At 32.4% G+C, this 20,896-nt stretch overlaps 1 non-coding gene across 1 annotated transcript; it reads left to right on the forward strand.

Moving 5' to 3' along the window:
• Positions 1-12,877: 12,877 nt before the first annotated feature.
• On the forward strand, positions 12,878-12,984 carry LOC139895164 (small nucleolar RNA R71). Its single transcript, XR_011775627.1, has one exon. It is a non-coding gene; the product is annotated as a small nucleolar RNA R71 (small nucleolar RNA).
• Positions 12,985-20,896: the final 7,912 nt, after the last annotated feature.

Genomic DNA, 20,896 nt, shown 5'->3' on the forward strand with positions numbered 1-20,896 from the left:
ATTCTCCTTGAGCTTTAACATGCACCTTTGCACCATTGCCCATATAGAGACTTGATGTTCCCGCTTTATGATCACTTCTTTTGAACCCCTGCAAAGAATTGCAAATATGAGTTCCACATCCCGTGTCTAATACCCATGTATTAGAAGAAGTAATACTAAGCTCTATATATACCATATATATATTACCTGAGGTTTGCCCTGCATCCCTCTTGTCCTTCAACTCTTTAAGATAGACCGGACAGTTTCGTTTCCAATGACCCATCTCACCGCAACCGAAACATGGGTCTTCCTTGGGGTTTGCCTTCTCGGCTACCTTTTGCTTCTTGGCCTTGTTGATGGTTGGGGTAACCATCTTCCCCTTCCCTTTGCCTTGATGGACGGGTCCTTTTCTCTTAGCCACCTTTGGCTTAGAGGTGTTACCTTTAGACCCACCTTGATCGATTGCTAACACGGGTAAAGCTCTTTTACCCATGCTTGTTTCCGCCGTCCTAAGCATACCATGAAGCTCACCTATGCTCTTATCCATCCCATTCATGTTGTAATTAATTACAAATTGATCAAACCTCTTTGATAGGGAGTTAAGGATAAGATCGGTGGCTAACTCATTAGATATGTTAAGGTTGAGACGGTTAGCACGATCGATAAGGCTTTTCATCTTAAGTACATAAGATGAAACCGATTGGGATTCGTCCATACGACAAGCATGAAGCGCCCGAACCGTTTCGAAACGCTCAACACGTGCTTGTTGGAGAAACATCTCCTTCAATTGTGTTATCATGTCGTAAGCGCTATGATGCTCGAAATCCTTTTGGAGTTCGGGTATCATAGTCCCAAGCATTAAGCATGAGACTTGAAGGGAGTCGTGGCAATACTTATCGTAAGAGGCCATTGCCTCCACATCACTCTCATCCGGTTGGTCGGGAATGGGGTCCTCAATCACATACATTTTATCCTCTTGTTTGAGGACAATCCGAAGATTGCGGAACCAATCCATAAAATTTGTATGGTTGAGTTTGTCTTTCTCGAGGAGAGACCGTAACGATAGGTTGTTAAAGTTAAGTGGTGCGTTGTTCATGTTGTTGTTGTTATTAGCGGCCATCTACAAAATTCAACAAAGTTCTTTTAAGTATCGATTTGGATTTAATAAACAATACCCTTTTAATTTGTTTTATTAAATATTAGAATCCAACGGTAAATCAAATTTCGGTTAGGTGACCTTTATCCCGTCATTTGATTTAGCTAGGTAGTCATAATGACAATTGCAATCCTTTTGCAACTTCTAAGTTATGGGATCATGCAATCCTTTTGCATGGCATATTAATCCCATCAACGCCTATTTGTTCCTCATGCTTCGGTGACCCTAAGTTCATGATTCCCAAATCAAGTCGTCCTACTTGTGTAGACATGTAGACTTAACATACAAGTGGTTAGGTGACCTTTATCCCACAAGCATGCAAAGTGTACTTTATTCATATTAGTTCACTCATGACGGTTAGGTGACCTTTATCCCATCATGAGATTCCTAATATGTCTAAGTGTTTCCACAAAAGGATGGCGTTTAACTTGTTTATCTTGTATTAGTAAAGGGATTTTAGGTTTTCTACATTCTAGTTTAGAAAACAAAGTGCTATACACCAACATGCATTTGGTGTGTAGTATGTTTATGAAAAACCCATTTTCATGTGCCTTTTAGTAACCAATTACTAGTTTTAACCATTTCATTACCTTTTTAAATAAACCATTTTATTCAAGTCTAATAACCAATTATTAGTGTCATTTTGTTATGTTTTATTATAACCATTTTATAATGTATTATGCAAGTGTAATCATGTGATGATCTTGTAGCAACCAAACATACAAACATACACAAACATGCATAGCAAAGTGTTCACAATCAAGAGCCATTTTGGTAGACATTTGTTTAGCCAATAAACAAATGTCACCTAAGGGGTTAAACCAAAGTAAGAGATTTTACCAAAATCTCCCACTTAATCTTGTAATCTTCAAAACTTCATCTTGTAATCTTCTTCATGAATCTTCACTTTCATTTTACAAAATCATATCCTAATACAATTTTTCTAGAAAATGAAATAACAACCTATTCTATTTTACAAACCAAAATAGAACAAATTACATACAAAATACAAGATTAATTACAACTTTTACAAACCAAAATTACAAAATAATTACAAGCCATATGAATGAATATTACACCCATGAATAATCACCAAATCAATCAACCAAACAAACACATGGCCTAGGCTCGATTGTGAACAACAACATAACATCAAACATGGCCAAAACTTGAAATCCCAAACCCATTTTTGGGACCAAATATTTCGGCCATCACCATACACCCACCAAAACTCAATATTTTTACATTCTACTTTCATGCATGTTGGTAGATTGTAAAGAAAGTGAGTTTACTAGCCAAAAACAAGAAGCATATTAACAAGACTTTGGCTCTAGATACCATTGATGGATTTCAATACATAAACAAAGTCACAAACCCATTTTGTTACATATAAATTCGTGTGTATATGTATATATAAAGCGGAAGCAATTTCAAGTTTATGCATGTAAAGTTTAACCCTTTAAATTTGAAATCCATTAAAGATCTAGTCTTGAAAATACACTTAAATGTAAATAGAGCTAGTTAGATGTTTATACCTACTCCAAAATGGAGGTGAAGAACTAGGATGAAGAAGATGATGTAGATGAAGAAAACTTCTAACTTGAAGCCTCAAATCTTTGATACCCACAAGCAATAATCAACACCCAAGACTTGGTTAGGATTTTAGACACTTAATTACTTGCAAAAATCAACCAAGAATCCCTTGAAGAAAGGAGAGGAAATTGCAAATATTATTTTCAAAATGCTAGAGTCAAAGAGTGTGTTAAAGTTGCACCAATGCATGTGTATTAGTCATAATTATATGGAGTAATCAAGGAAGGGTGGTTGGCACCTAGGAGCCTTCAAAAAAATGGCCCCCCACCCCTTCCATTTATTTTATATTTTATTACATATTTATAAAACATACATGCATTTAGTTGTAAGTATTTTATTTTATAAGCCTTTTATAAAATAAAATGCAACACACATATGTTACATACACTTTATATTATTTATAACCTATATAAATAATATACAACATGTAGTAACTTATAATTATCCAAATAATTATATCTAGCATTTATTTTAGAAAACCAATTTCTAAAATTCAAGTGTCGTGTATTTGCTTTAATGATCCGATTGTCAAAACAAATACATAAAGTGTTGATAGCTTGTTATTGGGTATGACCCGACTTGGATCACAACATGTAAGCCACATTAATTTATTATGTCTCTCGGGCACAAGAAAATCCTTCAAGTCCCACTTTTACTCTTTTTGAACTTACATTTGGGATGAGAAAACATAAACATTTCTTTACTAAGTGAACACAAGTACAGGAAAACAAACATTCTACATACGAGTTTAGAACAAAATCCTCAATTCGATTATCATTAGTTACACTTGCCGGGTGTAAGCGAGAACTTATGTTATATGGATCCATATGGGTTTGACAAACCCTCATTCAAACGGTTCGCTACCGTTTACGAATGAAATATATTTTCGAGAAACAGTGTATGTTCTAGCACTAAGTGATGGGGTTCAATGGAAGGAAACGTTAAGCATTGATAATTGGGTGCTCGTGAAACAAACTTTTGGAATGTATTACTATTATTTCATTGATGCAAATCTTGTGGTTCACTTGTACTTACTTACTTAAACCTATGATTTCACCAACGTTTTCGTTGACAGATTTCTATGTTTTTCTCAGGTCCTTGAACGATACATGATACATGCTTCCGCTCATTATTTTGATACTTGCATTGGATGTCGAGTATATATGCATACATGGAGCGTCTTTTGGATACTTTTAAATTGTGTCGCATAAGTTTCATTTGTACTTAAAACTTTGTATCGTAACTTGTGGTGGAACTATTCTTGTAAACTTGAACAACCTTTACATTTGAAATGAATGCGACATATCTTTTGGTCAAACGTTGTTTTAAAGACTTATGACCACGTAATGGGACCTAAGTAGACGGCGCCGTCAATGACGATTTGGTCGGGTCGCTACACTTAACGTACAATTCTTCCTTCCTCAATACTTCTAACACCTTTCTCAAATGTTCACCGTGTTCTTGGTCATTCTTTGAGTAAATAAGTATGTCATCAATGAAAACAATGACAAACTTGTCAAGGTATGGTCCACACACTCGGTTCATAAGGTCCATGAACACAGCTGGTGCATTAGTTAAACCAAACGGCATGACCATAAACTCGTAATGACCGTAACGTGTTCTGAAAGCAGTCTTTGGAATATCATCTTTTTTCACCCGCATTTGATGATACCCGGAACGTAAGTCAATCTTTGAATAAACAGACGAGCCTTGTAGTTGATCAAATAAGTCGTCGATTCTCGGTAGTGGGTAGCGGTTCTTGATGGTAAGTTTGTTCAACTCTCGGTAGTCGATACACAACCTGAATGTACCATCTTTCTTCTTGACAAACAAAACCGGAGCTCCCCACGGTGATGTGCTTGGTCGAATGAAACCACGCTCTAAAAGTTCTTGTAATTGGCTTTGCAGTTCTTTCATCTCGCTGGGTGCGAGTCTGTAAGGAGCACGAGCTATTGGTGCAGCTCCTGGTACAAGATCTATTTGAAATTCAACAGATCGATGTGGGGGTAATCCCGGTAATTCTTTCGGAAATACATCGGGAAATTCTTTTGCAATGGGAACATTATTGATGCTCTTTTCTTCAGTTTGTACTTTCTCGACGTGTGCTAGAACAGCATAGCAACCTTTTCTTATTAGTTTTTGTGCCTTCAAATTACTAATAAGATGTAGCTTCGTGTTGCCCTTTTCTCCGTACACCATTAAGGGTTTTCCTTTTTCTCGTATAATGCGAATTGCATTTTTGTAACAAACGATCTCTGCTTTCACTTCTTTCAACCAGTCCATACCGATTATCACATCAAAACTCCCTAACTCTACTGGTATCAAATCAATCTTAAATGTTTCGCTAACCAGTTTAATTTCTCGATTCCGACATATATTATCTGCTGAAATTAATTTACCATTTGCTAATTCGAGTAAAAATTTACTATCCAAAGGCGTCAATGGACAACTTAATTTAGCACAAAAATCTCTACTCATATAGCTTCTATCCGCACCCGAATCAAATAAAACGTAAGCAGATTTATTGTCAATAAGAAACGTACCCGTAACAAGCTCCGGGTCTTCCTGTGCCTCTGCCGCATTAATATTGAAAACTCTTCCGCGGCCTTGTCCATTCGTGTTCTCCTGGTTCGGGCAATTTCTAATAATGTGGCCCGGTTTTCCACATTTATAACAAACTACATTGGCATAACTTGCTCCGACACTACTTGCTCCGCCATTACTCGTTCCGACACCATTTGTTCCTTTCGTTCTATTAACCCCTGGTCCGTAGACCTCACACTTCGCCGCGCTATGACCATTTCTTTTACACTTGTTGCAAAATTTGGTGCAGAACCCCGAGTGATACTTTTCACACCATTGGCATAGCTGCTTCTGATTGTTGTTGTTGTTGCGGTTATTATTGTTGTTGGGATGATTGTTGTAGTTGCTGTTGTTGTTGTTGTTGTTGTTGTTGTTGTTGTTGGGCCGTTTGTTGTAGTTGCGATTGATGTTGCGATTGTTGGGATAATTGTTGCGATTATTGTTGTAATTGCGGTTGTTGTTGTATTGGTGATTCTTATCACCGTTTTCCTCCCACTTTCTTTTGACTTGCTTCACATTGGCCTCTTCAGCAGTCTGTTCTTTAATTCTTTCTTCAATCTGGTTCACTAGTTTGTGAGCCATTCTACATGCCTGTTGTATGGAGGCGGGCTCGTGTGAACTTATATCTTCTTGGATTCTTTCCGGTAATCCTTTCACAAACGCGTCGATCTTCTCTTCCTCATCTTCGAATGCTCCCGGACACAATAGGCACAATTCTGTGAATCGTCTTTCGTACGTGGTAATATCAAATCCTTGGGTTCGTAACCCTCTAAGTTTTGTCTTGAGCTTATTGACCTCAGTTCTGGGACGGTACTTCTCGTTCATCAAGTGCTTGAATGCTGACCACGGTAGTGCGTAAGCATCATCTTGTCCCACTTGCTCTAGATAAGTATTCCACCATGTTAACGCAGAACCTGTGAAGGTATGCGTAGCGTACTTCACTTTGTCCTCTTCAGTACACTTACTTATGGCAAACACCGATTCGACCTTCTCGGTCCACCGTTTCAATCCGATCGGTCCTTCGGTTCCATCAAATTCCAAAAGTTTGCAGGCAGTGAATTCTTTGTAGGTGCATCCTACACGATTTCCTGTACTGCTAGATCCAAGGTTATTGTTGGTATGTAGCGCAGCCTGTACTGCGGCTATGTTTGAAGCTAGAAAAGTACGGAATTCCTCTTCATTCATATTCACGGTGTGTCGAGTAGTCGGTGCCATTTCCTTCGAAATAGTCAAATGGAACAAGTTAATCATACAGAATATTAAGAGTAGTTAATAGTATTTCGTAGCATAATATGAACTCATTTATAAAAGCTTTTTCTTCATATTAGCGTTTTATAAGTTTAAATTCGGGTAGTACCTACCCGTTAAGTTCATACTTAGTAGCTAATATACAATTCAACTACTACAATTCTATATGAAAAACTGATTATAATAATATTTCGCGTTCAAACTTTTACACAATATTTTACAAACTTACAATACCGCTTATTTTACATATAGCATGAAATATAGCACACAATAAATTTGATACAAGATGGTTGTGAAGATAATTCTAGCTAGTACACAAGTCGTTCAGCAAAGGCAATAAAGACACGTAATTCATACGTCCAGAAACAAGTCATGCATTCTGGTTTTACTAGGATTACTTCCCATCCTTGGTCTTATGGAACATAACCGTTATGGCCGTTGATAAGACAGCGTGTTGTAACGTCGTCAAAGGGACGAGGGTTACGTAATGTCCAACAGTCCCGTAACAATCTAAAAACCTCATTTCTTACCCCAATTACCGACTCCGTCACTTGTGGGAACGTTTTGTTTAATAGTTGTAGCCCGATGTTCTTGTTCTCACTTTGGTGAGAAGCGAACATTACTAATCTGTAAGCATAACATGCTTCTTTATGTTGCATGTTAGCCGCTTTTTCTAAATCACGAAGTCCAATATTCGGATATATTGAGTCAAAATAATTTCTTAACCCATTGCGTAAAATAGCATTTGGGTTCCCCGCAATATATGCGTCAAAGTAAACACATCGTAACTTATGGGTTTCCCAATGTGCTATCCCCCATCTTTCAAACGAAAGTCTCTTATAAATCAAGACATTCTTGGAACGTTCTTCGAATGTCTTACAAACTTATCTCGCCTTAAATAGTTGTGCCGAGGAATTCTGGCCAACTCTAGACAAGATTTCATCAATCATGTCTCCGGGTAGGTCTCTTAAAATATTGGGTTGTCTATCCATTTTGTGTTTTTAAACTGTAAAATAGACAAGAGTTAGATTCATAAAAAAATACTTATTAATACAAGCAATTTTTACATATATCATAAAGCATAAGAACACTATATTACATATATTACACCACACGAATACAACTATCTTATTCCGACTCGCTCGTTTCTTCTTCTTCGGTTTTGGTTCGTTTTGCCAAGTTTCTAGGGATATATGATGTTCCCCTAATACGAGCCGTCGTTGTCCACATTGGTTTAGAAAAACCTGGTGGTTTAGAGGTTCCCGGGTCATTGTTACAACTTAAGGACTTCGGGGGTTGACGATACATATAAAGTTCATCGGGGTTGGAATTAGATTTCTCTATTTTTATGCCCTTTCCCTTATTATTTTCTTTTGCCTTTTTAAATTCAGTTGGGGTAATTTCTATAACATCATTGGAATTCTCGTCGGAATCCGATTCATCGGAGAATTGGTAATCCTCCCAATATTTTGCTTCCTTGGCGGAAACACCATTGACCATAATTAACCTTGGTCGGTTGGTTGAGGATTCTCTTTTACTTAACCGTTTTATTATTTCCCCCACCGGTTCCGATTCTTCTTCCGGTTCCGATTCTTCTTCCGGTTCCGACTCTTCTTCCGGTTCCTCTTCGGGAACTTGTGAATCAGTCCACGAATCATTCCAATTTACATTTGACTCTTCATTATTATTAGGTGAGTCAATGGGACTTGTTCTAGAGGTAGACATCTATCACATAATATCAAACACGTTAAGAGATTAATATATCACATAATATTCATATGTTAAAAATATATAGTTTCCAACAAAAATGTTAAGCAATCATTTTTAAAGAAAACACGGTCGAAGTCCAGAATCACTAATGCATCCTAACAAACTCGATAAGACACACTAATGCAAATTTTCTGGTTCTCTAAGACCAACGCTCTGATACCAACTGAAATGTCCCGTTCTTATTAATTAAAAACGTTCCATATTAATTGATTTCGTTGCGAGGTTTTGACCTCTATATGAGACGTTTTTCAAAGACTGCATTCATTTTAAAACAAATCATAACCTTTATTTCATCAATAAAGGTTTAAAAAGCTTTATGTAGATTATCAAATAATGATAATCTAAAATATCCTGTTTACACACGACCATTACATAACGGTTTACAATACAAATATGTTACAACAAAATAAGTTTCTTGAATGCAGTTTTTACACAATATCATACAAGCATGGACTCCAAATCTCGTCCTTATTTAAGTATGCGACAGCGGAAGCTCTTAATAATCACCTGAGAATAAACATGCTTAAAACGTCAACAAAAATGTTGGTGAGTTATAGGTTTAACCTATATATATCAAATCATAATAATAGACCACAAGATTTTATATTTCAATACACATCCCATACATAGAGATAAAAATCATTCATATGGTGAACACCTGGTAATCGACATTAACAAGATGCATATATAAGAATATCCCCATCATTCCGGGACACCCTTCGGATATGATATAAATTTTGAAGTCCTAAAGCATCTGGTACTTTGGATGGGGCTTGTTGAGCCCGATAGATCTATCTTTAGGATTCGCGTCAATTAGGGTGTCTGTTCCCTAATTCTTAGATTACCAGACTTAATAAATAGGGGCATATTCGATTTCGATAATTCAACCATAGAATGTAGTTTCACGTACTTGTGTCTATTTTGTAAATCATTTATAAAACCTGCATGTATTCTCATCCCAAAAATATTAGATTTTAAAAGTGGGAATATAACTCACTTTCACAGATTTTTACTTCGTCGGGAAGTAAGACTTGGCCACTGGTTGATTCACGAACCTATAACAATATATACATATATATCAAAGTATGTTCAAAATATATTTACAATACTTTTAATATATTTTGATGTTTTAAGTTTATTAAGTCAGCTGTCCTCGTTAGTAACCTACAACTAGTTGTCCATAGTTAGATGTACAGAAATAAATCGATAAATATTATCTTGAATCAATCCACGACCCAGTGTATACGTATCTCAGTATTGATCACAACTCAAACTATATATATTTTGGAATCAACCTCAACCCTGTATAGCTAACTCCAACATTCACATATAGAGTGTCTATGGTTGTTCCGAAATATGTATAGATGTGTCGACATGAGAGGTCGAAACATTGTATACGTGTCTATGGTATCTCAAGATTACATAATATACAATACAAGTTGATTAAGTTATGGTTGGAATAGATTTGTTACCAATTTTCACGTAGCTAAAATGAGAAAAATTATCCAATCTTGTTTTACCCATAACTTCTTCATTTTAAATCCATTTTGAGTGAATCAAATTGCTATGGTTTCATATTGAACTCTATTTTATGAATCTAAACAGAAAAAGTATAGGTTTATAGTCGGAAAAATAAGTTACAAGTCATTTTTGTAAAGGTAGTCATTTCAGTCGAAAGAACGACGTCTAGATGACCATTTTAGAAAACATACTTCCACTTTGAGTTTAACCATAATTTTTGGATATAGTTTCATGTTCATAATAAAAATCATTTTCTCAGAATAACAACTTTTAAATCAAAGTTTATCATAATTTTTAATTAACTAACCCAAAACAGCCCGCGGTGTTACTACGACGGCGTAAATCTGGTTTTACGGTGTTTTTCATGTTTCCAGATTTTAAATCATTAAGTTAGCATATCATATAGATATAGAACATGTTTTAAGTTGATTTTAAAAGTCAAGTTAGAAGGATTAACTTTTGTTTGCGAACAAGTTTAGAATTAACTAAACTATGTTCTAGTGATTATAAGTTTAAACCTTCGAATAAGATAGCTTTATATGCATGAATCGAATGATGTTATGAACATCATTACTACCTTAAGTTCCTTGGATAAACCTACTGGAAAAGAGAAAAATGGATCTAGCTTCAATGGATCCTTGGATGGCTCGAAGTTCTTGAAGCAGAATCATGACACGAAAACAAATTCAAGTAAGATCATCACTTGAAATAAGATTGTTATAGTTATAGAAATTGAACCAAAATTTGAATATGATTATTACCTTGTATTAGAATGATAACCTACTGTAAGAAACAAAGATTTCTTGAGGTTGGATGATCACCTTACAATATTGGAAGTGAGCTAGCAAACTTGAAAGTATTCTTGATTTTATGTAACTAGAACTTGTAAAATATATGAAGAACACTTAGAACTTGAAGATAGAACTTGAGAGAGATTAATTAGATGAAGAAAATTGAAGAATGAAAGTGTTTGTAGGTGTTTTTGGTCGTTGGTGTATGGATTAGATATAAAGGGTATGTAATTTTGTTTTCATGTAAATAAGTCATGAATGATTACTCATATTTTTGTAATTTTATGAGATATTTCATGCTAGTTGCCAAATGATGGTTCCCACATGTGTTAGGTGACTCACATGGGCTGCTAAGAGCTGATCATTGGAGTGTATATACCAATAGTACATACATCTAAAAGCTGTGTATTGTACGAATACGAATACGGGTGCATACGAGTAGAATTGTTGATGAAACTGAACGAGGATGTAATTGTAAGCATTTTTGTTAAGTAGAAGTATTTTGATAAGTGTCTTGAAGTCTTTCAAAAGTGTATGAATACATATTAAAACACTACATGTATATACATTTTAACTGAGTCGTTAAGTCATCGTTAGTCGTTACATGTAAATGTTGTTTTGAAACCTTTAGGTTAACGATCTTGTTGAATGTTGTTAACCCATTGTTTATTATAACAAATGAGATGTTAAATTATTATATTATCATGATATTATGATATATAATATATCTTAGTATGATGTATATACAGTTAAATGTCGTTACAACGATAATCGTTACATATATGTCTCGTTTCGAAATCATTAAGTTAGTAATCTTATTTTTACATATGTATTTCATTGTTAATACACTTAATAATATATTTACTTATCATTTAACATAATTAACCAAGTGTATCAATATCTTAATATGATTCATATGTACCCAGTAAGACGTTGTTATAACGATAATCGTTATATATATCGTTTTCGAGTTTCTTAAATTAATAGTCTCATTTTTATGTATATAACTCATTGTTAAAATACCTAATGAGATACATACTTATAATAAAAACATGTTAACTATATATATAACCATATATATGTCATTGTATAGTTTTTACAAGTTTTAACTTTCGTGAATCACCGGTCAACTTGGGTGGTCAATTGTCTATATGAAACATATTTCAATTAATCATGTCTTAACAAGTTTGATTGCTTAACATGTTGGAAACATTTAATCATGTAAATATCAATTCCAATTAATATATATAAACATGGAAAAGTTCGGGTCACTACATAACCCACCTACACCTAATTTCTTATATAATGAAAGAGGCATAATACTCACACTTGCACCTAAATCTGCTAGTGCATCATACATAACACAATCATTAAGTAAACAAGGAACAATAAATTCACCCGGATCACCCGACTTGGGTGGAAGTTCTGGTGGAACTGTCTTCATCGGATTTATTTTTACGGCTTTAGTTTCTTGCACTTGCTTATTCTTCCTCTTCCTTCTCGAGGTATCACCAATACAAACTTTATTACTTATCACTTGCTGATACTCAGCTTTTTTCATTGGAAACGGAATAGGTGGTTTGTATGGTGCATACATTGGTTTTTCAAAACCTGGTGGTGGTGTGACTTCTTTAATACCATTTCTTCCAGATTTGACTTTTTCTCTTCGGTTTGTTGTGGTGGTTTATACAAGCCAGGTCTTTGTTGATTGAAAGTGTTGTTTTGAGTTGGTTGGTTATTCGGACCTTGTTGGTTGTACGAGTTATTGTTGTGCCCATTTGGATTGTAAAGAATGTTTTGATTTCGATTGAGGTTTTGCCTTGGCGGTTGATAATTATTTCCTTACCTTTGGTTTTTGCAGGAAATATTCTCACGTTGTTCCATCGTTTGCTCGACATTACAATCTTTCGTTAAGTGTGGTCCACCACATTGCTCACAACTGATTTGTATTGCGTGAATATCTTTAGTCATCTTTTCCATTCGTCTTTCGAAAGCATCTATTTTTGCGGAAACGGAATCAAAGTCATGGCTAGAATCAGCTCTAGATGCTTTAGATGAATGAAAAATATCTTTTTCCTGATGCCACTCATGTGAGTGGGAGGCTGTATTATCAATAATTTTGTGAGCTTCGGTAGCAGTTTTCTTCATAATGGAACCACCAACGGTTGTGTCGATGTCTTTTCTTGTAGCGATGTCGACGCCTTTATAAAATATTTGAACTATTTGAAAAGTGTCTAAACCATGTTGAGGACATCCTCACAACATCTTTCCGAATCTTGTCCACGCCTCAAATAACGTTTCATTTGGTTGTTGCGTGAATGTGGCAATTTCTCCTTGAAGTCTCATGGCTTTAGATGCCGGAAAGAATCTTTGAAGAAATTTCTCAACTAAAACATCCCATGTATCAATTGCTCCTTCGGGTAATGATTCTAACCAATCTTTGGCTTCCCCAATTAAAGTCTAAGGGAACAACATAAGATAGATCGTTTCAAACTCAATTTCTCGGATTTTAAATAAAGTACAAATCCTATTAAAAGTTCAAAGATGTTCGTTTGGATCTTCTTTTGTTGTACCACCGAATTGGCATTGATTAGTGACCATGTGTAGGATTTGTCCTTTGATTTCAAAATTTGGTGCATTAACATCTGGTTGATTAATGGCATGACCTTGGCCCGTACGTGTGGCTCTCATTCGGTCTTCCATACTTTGAGGTTCTGGATCTTTCATATCTTGAATAGTTGAATCCGAATTTCTAGAAGATTCTGATTTAATGGTTCCTTCATCGATAATCTCTGATTGAATAATTTGTGGCTCATGAGGAATGATTAGTGGTTCAGGATCTTAGAATTGTCCTTGAATATCCTCCGGGTCCTCAATTGTGAAGTCGGGTTCAAAAAATGGATTATCGGTAATTTGAATTGGAGTACTTGTTCGACGAGATGATGATTCTAATGAAAAATCAATGACAGCAACATTGGCTAGATGTCTTGATCGAGTTACAGGTGGTGAACGTATAAAAGGTGGTGAACGTTTTGCTCGGTGCATTCACTAAATATCCTATTAGTTATAAAACTAAAAATTATATAAGTTATCAAATTAATAGACTTTTCTGATTTTGCCCACTTTTCGAATAGCGAATAGATGCAGCAGGTAGTCAGGACCCTTTAAATCGGAAGTCCACAACTCGCCACTAACAAATCCAACTATTACTACGAACCAGGAAATTGGCATCAATTAATTTAATCGCTTACAATAATTTTTCGTCGAAATTTAAAGAAATTTAAAGAAAATTTTATGTCCTAAAAACTAGAGCGTGGAAATGAAAAAGAAAAAGCGCGTCGAAAAAGCGAAAGGTCGAAAATTAAAAGTCGAAAAACAAACTAAAACTTAGAAACTATAATAGCGGTTTAAAGCTTAGCGTCTAAAAAAATTTAAAACTTAAAAGTTGCGACTAAAGTCTGAAAATTCTAAAGGAAATTGGCAATTACTTAAAAAGCACTAAAACTATAAACTTTTAAAACGGCGTAAAATTCTAAAGTGTATAAATTCTAAATCTAAAGCAAAGCACTTACAGGAAATTACGGCAAAGTCTTAAAAACTAAAAATCTACGGCAAATCTATAACTACGAAACTAATATTACGAACGAAAAATATTAAAAACTACGAATTAAATGATTAAAAAGGTACAAAATACAAAAAGAAATTAAAGTGATAAAAATACAATTTTTTAAAAAAAATATTATTTTTATATTATTTATATAAAAGTATTAAATTTATATAAAAACTAATAAAACTTGAATTACAAAATAAATTAAAACTAAAATTAAAAAGTAATTAAATAAATAAAAACCCTAATTAGGTTTAAATAATAATAATTATTAATTAAACCCTAATTATGTAATTAATGATCCTAGGATTTGTTTGTCAGAGCGGCTACGCGATCGCGTAACTTTTACTCTGTATTGCACCGCGATCGCTGTGACGACCCGGATTTTTCCGACTACTTGATTATACTATCTACATGATTTAATAATTCCAACTTGATAAGCAATGAATTTTAATAAGTTTTGAACCTCCGAAAAGAGTTTTACACAAGCTTTTGGTCACCCTTTTATTCCTACGATTCACGAACGTCATAACTTGTATTAATTATATATATTTATATATATATATATATTTAACTTGAAAATATTATAATTAAATATCTCATTAAGTATATTAAAAAGGTATTACATATAAATTTTCATACTACTAATTTAAAGAGTTTTCGAACAGTATATATGTTACTTTTTAAACGACGAAATTAACTTACGTTAAAATAAATGACAATAAAATAAATGACAGTATTTAAATTACGATAAAGTAAATTGCGAGTATTTAAATTGCAATAATTAAAATTGCAATTAATAAAATGACGGTAAATAAAGGTACGATGAAATATGGAATAATAGTAATTATGCTTATTTAAACTTCCGTAATCATGATGTTTGACGTTTTGATTTTAATTTATTACCCTGGGTTAATTGTCCTTTGTCCTGGATTGTTTGATACGTCTATCTGGTTTTTGTCCATAATAGTCCATCGGTCATAAATATAAAGTGCGAGTGTCCTCGTCAAATTACCCTTATACCTGAAGTTAAATAGTCCAACTAATTAAGGATTTAAACTGTGACATAGTTATCACTTCTGTCAACAATTACACCAGTTGTCACTATATGTAATCCACCCCTGTGTTAATTAGTCCATGATATATTAATTCATCCACTTGGCCAGAATGAATAATCAATTACCCAACCTAATTGATTAATTAAATGATTGTAAAAGACTCCGTATATATGTCACTAAATAGGACATTCACAATCATAAATAATTATTAGATTAAATAATTTGAAGATATGTTTGACACACTCCAATGAGTTGTCACTCAATTAGACAATACCCCCTATCTATTAATAGTTCATAGTCCAATGCCCACAAGTGTCGGTCTTTTGTCCAAACATTAATTATGGTCCAATGTCCAATAACCCTGTCTTAATATTAAGTCTAACATCACGATTATTTCGGCTCAAATAAGCATAATAATAACTTAGTTACGAGACATTAATTTAAAAAGGTTAAATATAACTTACAATGAGTATTAATTACGTAGTTTCACACGGACAAAGTTTTGACTTAAAAATCATAAAACATTCGGTATAATAACCTTATTATTATTAAACTTAAACTTAAAATTATAATTATAAATATATATTATATATATAGAGACAGAGTGAGATTGAATTTGGGATTCAAAAATGGGGTGTGGATTCGGGCAGAATGCGTGAACTTTTATAGGCCAACTTCTTCCCAGCTGCTCCGCAATCGCGGCTATCTTGTGTGTTGGGGCTCCGCGATCGCTGAACTCCCTTTTCCAGCTCATGGTTTGATTAAAAATGTGGGCTGCTGAATATTATATAATACATATATACATATATATAGATATATATATATATATATATATATATATATATATATATATATATATATATATATAATTATATATTATATTATATTCTTGTGCATAGTTGACTTGTAATTTTAGCTCCGTTGAGTCGTACGTTGATAGTCGGTTCATGTCTTGGTTCCGGATTTTCGAACTTCCTTTCGCTTGCTTAGATATCTTGTACTTTGCGTTTCTCGGCTTGTACTCTTGTCATTTTTAGACGTTATTTATCAATAAATTGAACCACTTGGATTGTATTTTGTACGTTTGAGCTTTTTGGTCATTTGCGTCTTCAAATTGTCAATTCTGTCTTTTGTCTTCACCTTTTATTATTTAAACGATAATCACTTGTAAATAGAACAATTGCAACTAAAAGCTTGTCTTTCTGGAAGGATAATGCTATGAAATATATGTTCGTTCTTAGCATTATCAATGATACTTTTAATAATGATCATGATAATGATAATAATAATGATACTTTTATTTATATTGTAACCTTAATAATATTTTAACTAAATCATGGTACTTATACTTTATTTCACAATCATCTTATCTAATAGCTTTTAGTCCACTTCTATATCATAATCATTATCTTACTAATAATGATGATAATAATAATAATAATAATAATAATAATAATAATAATAATAATAATAATAATAATAATAATAATAATAATAATAATAATAATAATAATAATAATAATAATGATAATGATGATTAGATGATAATAATACTAGTTTTAATGATACTGATACTAATAATAACAATGATAATAATACTAATGACAATAATAATGGTGGTAATAATAATAATAATAATAATAATAATAATAATAATAATAATAATAATAATAATAATAATAATATTAATAATAATAATAATAATAATAATAATAATAATAATAATAATAATAATAATAATAATAATAATAATAATAATAATAATAATAATAATAATTGAAAATGGGATCATCACTCACGTATCAATATTGTGACTAAATATTGCAGGAAAATTATGCGGACGCAACAGAAATGATAAATACTAGGTTGACCTCACGAACAATACCACTGAACAATACCCATCGCTTCATTAGCTATAACCCATAATTTCCTTAGCTCTAATCCTTTTGAAAACCCATTTTGAAATCACTCGACCATAACCTCGTCGTAGTATTTTATGTATAATACTAATAATAATATTAATACTACTAATATTATTAATACTACTAATAATAATCTTTAATAATAATAATATTAATAGAAATAATAAAATAAATAAATATTTACGGAGTATGTAATAAGATAGAGAGATTGAGAATGAATCGAGCAGAAAGAAAACTCGGGCTTTATAGGCCATTTTTGGAACCCACACCCCCGCGATCGTGGAGGGAGTGATGGTGTTTTTTCCGCGATCGCGGAGCAGCCCCCTCCAGCCCACTTTTTAATTCTCATGTGCTGCCGACGGTTTTATTTAACATATATATATATATATATATATATATATATATATATATATATATATATATATATATATATATATATATATATATATATTATATTCACGTTCATAGTTGACTTGTAATTTTAGTTCCGATGACATGTACATTGATGATCGACTTATGTCCCGGTTCTGGTTTTTCTAACGTCTTTTCGTATGCTTATAAATCTTGTACTTTACATTTCACGGCTAGTACTTTCATCAATATCTAAACTTGATTCTTCGATAAACTATATCACTCGAAGTGTAACTTGTACGTTTGAGTATTTTGGTCATTTACGTCTTTAAGTCATCATTCCTGTCTTCCGTCTTCGTATTTAAATTTGTTTAATCACAATCGTATGTCGAACGAGTGTTACTGTCGTTTAATAAATAAATTTAAAACCTTATTTATATATTCTATATACTTTATATATATATATATATATATATATATATATACGTTTTAAATAATAATTATCATATTTATTTTATATATTTATATTCAATTCAATCACGGACCGTTAACAATAATAATGGTCAAAAGGTATTAGAAAGATTCTAAATTTAGGATAATGTTAAAATCTTTATCCTTGTTATGTCAGCTAAGAAACGAGTTTGTCAAAAGTGGTTCTAGATATTTATAGAATTGTATATATTTTAAAGAAGACGTAACACTCCAAATTTTATATATAATTTCTATAATTTATAAAATAAAAGGAAATGATATTTTTAGTATTCTTAGAGTTTTAAAATATCTTTCTACTTCTCGTTATTTATAAATATATTTAATAATATTATTTTAAATCAAAATATTTTATATTTAATATTTTCTAACATTATATTTTATTACTTGTAAACTATATATATATTATCGTTTAGAAATATATAAACTCGTACGTGTTATATCTAATTGAAATCTTTATTTAATAATATAACCTTCAGTTCTTTTCAAAACTAATTATATTCCAAGTTCATTATTTGTATTTTAAAATCGTTTAAATAATGGAAAATATTATATCACATATCGTTTACATTTTAAAACTTAAAATTTACATAATTCATTTATGCACCAACGTTTTACTTCTCATAAGTTCGAATTAACTTATTCAAATATCAATCGAACCAATAAACGAATGCTACTATCGTTTACTCAATAATTTGAAACTATATATATATATATATATATATATATATATATATATATATATATATATATATATATATATATATATATATAATCAATATTCATAAACACGTTTTTTTAATACAAGTTATTTATATATTTAATTCTAACAATTAATATTCCAACTTATTGTATATATATATATATATATATATATATATATATATATATATATATATATATATATATATATATATATATATATATATATATATTTATATACATGTCTATTTACAAATAGTTGTTCGTGAATCGTCGAGAATAGTCGAAGGGTAATTAAATAGTTCAAAAATTTTGAGACTCAACATTACAAACTTTGTTTATCGTGTCGGAAACATTAAATCATATCGAGAATTTGATTCAAAATAAGTCAAAATTTTCCGGGTCATCACAGTATCTTCAAACCACCTTCAACCGAATCTTCATCCAATCTTCGAATCTTCATACACATCTTCATATCTTCATTGAATCTTCAAACTCAAATCTTCAAACTAAAATTACCAAATCTCAAATAAATTCATATTTTTCATTTGACACCTACAGTACCGAGTTTTATCATCTCTCTCCTATCAATATTACTATACATCGATCTTCTCCCTCACAAAAACAAAAATATTCAGATCGATCAAAATACAAAAATACCGAATCTGGTTAATCTCCTGAATACATTACTCCATCGATCAATCTTCATCGAACATCATCAGAATTTGTTAATTCAGATTCATGTTTCGCTACATTACTCGAGTTCTCATCCTTCATCCTCAAAATTAAAATCATCAAATATTGAATCTCAACACTAATTGATTACTGATACTTGATCCTTATATGAAACCGAATCTTTGAGAATCATCATAACAGCTCACCAAAAACAAATTCGAGCAGATTTAGATCGAGTTCTTTGTTTCTTCAAACACGTATGCATTTTGGTCTCCGGATCGTTTCATATTAAATTGAAGAAAAGTGTAAATGTAGATACACTTAGAATCATCTCGTTAAGGTTTATACTAATTCTCATACTCTAATTTCGTGATTTGATTCTTAATTCGAAGGTCAAAGTGTAAGAGAAAAAGACAACAGAATCTCTGTGAATCAAATTCTACTTTTACATGTTGATTCAGCCTCTGATTATGATTAACGAAGGTTCAGTGATAGAGTTGCAAAATATTTCATGAAGGAATCGAGATCTAAAATTGTTCGAAACTGAAAATCAATTCTCAAGTTCATATGAACTTTTTCGGCACTGTTCATCATTAATTCGTGGATTTTAAGGATTTATGGACCAGTTTAGTTTACACAATCTGTTTAGTCACTACATTTTGAAGTGATAGTGATCAATTTCAAGTTCTAATTCAAATATTGGATGATTATCAATTTTTAGACGAAGAACATATTGAAGAATTACATTCGGTATAGCACTTGAATCACATTCGGCTTCGGTTGACTGATACTGATTCGATATTGGATTTGTTTACATATCAGAGTTTTTACTTGGGCTTACCGAATTCATTAAGCCCAATAACTTACCGAATCTGTGAGCCCACTTTTAATCAGGAAACAATTTTCAGAAATAGTCCCTGACAAGTTTCAGACTTTTGCAAGATCAGTCCTTTACCGAATCTGAGAGCAAATTTGTCACTTTTAGTCCCTAACAGGTTTCAGGATTTTGCAAGGGTAGTCCTTTACCGAATCTGACAGTTTATTTGACACTTCCAGCCCTGTCAGATTATCAGAATTTACAAGGGTGGTCCCTTACCTAATCTAGACTAATTGTGCAACACTTTTCACTAGTTCAAAGTTAACGAAAGTTAACAAAACTTAACGAAAGCCAACGAAACGTCCAAATACAAAATTTGATTCACGATAATCATATTTTAAGGGGGGAGAAAAGGCGATAATTCTCGACGTTTCGCGTACTTTACACAATAATGACGATTGATTCAGAGATTTTGAATTTTAAAGCTCAAATCACGGAAATGAGTCTACTTCTTTCTCAAAGCAAAGTGAGAGAAGAAAAGCTAGAAGCTAAAGTATGTACATTGCAACAAAACTATGATCGACAACAACGAACGTATAAAGAACAAAATGCGTGTGTCATTTTAAAGGACTTA

This window comes from Rutidosis leptorrhynchoides, chromosome 2 (genome assembly GCF_046630445.1).
Source record: "Rutidosis leptorrhynchoides isolate AG116_Rl617_1_P2 chromosome 2, CSIRO_AGI_Rlap_v1, whole genome shotgun sequence".
NCBI lineage: Eukaryota > Viridiplantae > Streptophyta > Magnoliopsida > Asterales > Asteraceae > Rutidosis > Rutidosis leptorrhynchoides.